This window comes from Oryzias melastigma, linkage group LG12 (assembly GCF_002922805.2).
Source record: "Oryzias melastigma strain HK-1 linkage group LG12, ASM292280v2, whole genome shotgun sequence".
Lineage (NCBI taxonomy): Eukaryota > Metazoa > Chordata > Actinopteri > Beloniformes > Adrianichthyidae > Oryzias > Oryzias melastigma.
In genome coordinates, this window is record NC_050523.1 from 26,851,414 (window position 1) to 26,855,058 (window position 3,645).

Consider the following 3,645-nt stretch of genomic DNA (forward strand, 5'->3'; position numbering starts at 1 on the left):
GTGAGACAGTCCTTAATCCAGTGGCAGGTGAGTCGGGGGGATGTGCGACACGTTGTGTCATCGTGACAATGCACCCTACCACAGATCAAATAATCAGTTAAGACTATATTAGACTATTTCCATTAGACTATTTTTATTAGACAAATTGACTATATTTTAAATTGAAGTATTATGTGAAGTACTGAAATCCCCGCCAGGATCAGGCTGGTGAACGCCAGATCCCTGGCAAAATAAGACCTACATCCTCTGGGATTTCTTCACCTCCCAGGAGCTGGATTTTCTCTGCATAACGGAGACGTGGGCAGCTCCCGGGGATCACAGCGCGTTTGCGGAGCTCCTACCAGCTGGAAGCTCGTACCTGAGTTCTCCGAGCAAGCAGCTGACTTTTACGTCTGCCGGCGCCAGCTTCGAAGCGACTTTGTTCGAGGTGGGTCTGTCGCGGCCGGTGATGTGCGCGGTCATTTAAAGACCGCCCAAATATAACAAAGACTTTCTAAATGACTTTTCTTATTTCCTGGCAGAAGTCATGCCACAATAGGACCGTGTGTTGATTATGGGGGACTTTAACATCCACGTGTGCTGTCCAGACAAAGCTCTGGTTAAAGAGTTTTTATCCATCATTGACTCTTTTAACTTCGTGCACTGTGTGTCTGGACCCACTCATGAACAGGGTCACACGCTGGACCTCGTTCTGTCATGTGGTGTGTCTGTCTCTGATATGGACCTTTTTCCATCCATCCATCCATCTTCTTGACCGCTTCTTCCCTTTCGGGGTCGCGGGGTGCCGGAGCCAATCCCGGCTACTGATGGGTGAAGGCGGGGTTCACCCTGGACAGGTCTCCAGTCTGTCGCAGGGCCTCAATCACACACACATTCACTCTCACATTCACACCTAGGGACAATTTAGAGTCACCAATTAACCTATGAAGCATGTTTTTGGACGGTGGGAGGAAGCCGTAGTCCCCGGTGAAAACCCACGCATGCACGGGGAGAACATGCAAACTCCACACAGAAAGGTCCCAGCCGGGATTCGAACCGGGGCCTTCTCGCTGTGAGGCAAGAGCGCTAACCACTGCGCCACCGTGCAGCCCCCTGGACCTTTTTTTGATAGTGTTTTTTTCTGATCATTTGTCTGTTGTGTTTGCTGGTTTGTCTTGTGGTCCTTTTAAATCTGGTGCACCTGTTCAGCGCTGTAGAGTTTTTAACTCTTTCACTGCCACCATTTTACTGCTGCCTTTGACTGTCTATCTGTGCCCTCTGGCTTGTCTGCTGAGGAACTCTGCTCTTGGTTTCACTCCTTCTGCCTTAACGTTCTGAACTCTGTTGCTCTATTTAAAACCATGAGACCCGGAGCCCTGGTTTAATGAGAGCACCCCGCAGGCAAGGAGGAAGACTTGTAGAGCAGAACGTAGGTGGAAAAAGGATAAGCTGCAGGTTTCTTTCCAGATTTTAAAGGACTATTGGCATCATTATCAGACCACTGTAAAAAAAATTAAAAAAAAATCACATGATGCATATCTGTCTAATATTATTGAGACAAATAGCCACAATCCACGTGTGCTTTTTAAAACTGTCACCTCTGTTCTTAACACCCCACAGTCTGATTGCCAGGAAGCATCTTCTGAATTGTGTGATGATTTTTTAAACTTTTTTACTCAGTAGGTTGCTAACATCAGATCTGTTATTTTAGCTCCCAGCTTTGATCTATCTGATTTTATCCCTCCTCCAGCTGTGGTCCAGTCGTTTGAGCCTGTCTTTTCTAGAAGACATTGTCAATCAAATGAAACCATAAGGCTCTCCTCTGGATGCCGTCCCCCCTCGCTTTTTTAAACAAATCTTCACCAGCATAGGGCAGCAGATTCTTATTATTAACACCAGTCTGTTAACGGGTGTGGTACCTACAGGCTTCAAACATGCTGTTGCTAAACCTGATCAAAAAACCAAACCTTCACAACTCTGTTTTAACCAACTTCAGGTCCATCTCTAGGTTACCCTTTCAAAAATTCTGGAGAAAGTGGTGTACCTACAGTTGCAATCTTTCCTAAACGAAAACCATGTCCTGGAAAGGTTTCAATCCGGCTTTAAAACCCTTCACAGCACATAATCTGCGCTGCTGAGGGTTTTTAATGACAGAATTCATTTTAAGATTCTTTTATTTGTTTTTAAATCTTTAACCACTGCTGTACCTCTCTGAGTGTCACAAACAGGCAGACAGCTGGTTCCACATGCAGCAGGTTTATTAACAGAGCTAAAAGTCCACAGACTAAGCAGGGTCAGACAGGCAGAGGTCATACACGGGCATGGGATCATCCGAGACGAGAGAGAAGAGTAGTCAGAGTCCAGGCGAGGATCAGGGGCAGGCGGCAGGCAATCAGAGTAAGCAGGGTCAGAGGCAGAAGGTCAGGTCCAGGAATAAATGCTCAGTGTTGCAGGCATGGTGGCACAAACAATACTTTGCAGAGAGTGACAGTGTGGAGCCAGACTAAATACTGAGGAGGTGATGAGATGATGGGAAACAGCTGACGATGATGAGTCCAGGTGAAGGCAGGTGGCGAGCTCAAAACTCTGGTGAGCGCTCTCTCTGGTGACTGGAGATGGTAGCAGCAGGTTGCTCCATGACAGAGCCCCCCCTGCGGGAAGCGTGGAACCCTACGACGCCGGGGACATCCACGGGTTCGGGGAGCAGGTCTGTCTGGGAGCCAACGGTGGAACTCACTGATCAGGAAGGGGTCAAGGATGTCATCCGCTGCAAGGTTGCAGGAGGCCGGCTGGAAGCTGTCTTGGTGATTTAGCTGTTTGACAGGCAGCACACCGGATGACGTACTGGGCTACGTCTGCCTGCAATGTGGGCCACCAAAAAGAATTTGTGGTTAAGGCCTGTGTGCCAGGTGGAGAACATTTTGTTGATGGGACAGAGGAACATACACCTTATCACCTGGGCAGGATGGTGGTGGTGCCTCCGCTGCGTTGAGCTCAGCCAGCTCAGTCATAACGTCCCATTGCACGGGAGCCAGGATCAATGATGAAGGTAGGACATTCTCTGGTGCTACCGACCCCTCCCCAGAGTCGTCATAAAGACAAGATAGGGCGTCGGCCTTTCCATTCCTCGAGCCTGGACGATAGGTGATCTGGAAACAGAAGAGTGAGAAGAACAGGGACCAGCGTGCCTCTCGTGGGTTTAACCGCTTGGCGGTCTTGATGTATTCTAGGTTCTTGTGGTCGGTTAGAACCAGGAAAGGCTGAGCCGACCCTTCAAGCCAGCGTCTCCATTTGGACAACACCTGCTTCATGGCCAGCAGTTCTCGGTCACCCACGCTGTAGTTCCACTCTGCATCATTTAACTTCCTGGTGTTAACTTCTTGGTGCTTATCTGGTGTTTTTATGCTTTTATGTAACGTATTTATACTTTTTATTCCTAAAGTCTACTTTTAACTGTAAATGTTTTAACTGTTGTTGTTATTGTTCTTTAAACTTTTAATGTACAGCGCCTTGTTTGGCCAATGGTCATTTGAAGGCACTATTAAAACTTAAATAAAACTTTAACTTAAACAGCTTCAGTCTAACAAGCACAAACTGGATGAGAACCCACAGGAATCTGTCAACAACAACTACAAGAAACCAAAAGGTAGCTGATGGGGGCGGTAC

The 3,645-nt window shown here is 47.6% G+C and overlaps 1 pseudogene; it reads left to right on the plus strand.

The window, feature by feature from the left end:
• LOC112139215 overlaps window positions 1-466 on the plus strand; it is a 3,257-nt pseudogene extending 2,791 nt beyond the window's left edge.
• Window positions 467-3,645: the final 3,179 nt, after the last annotated feature.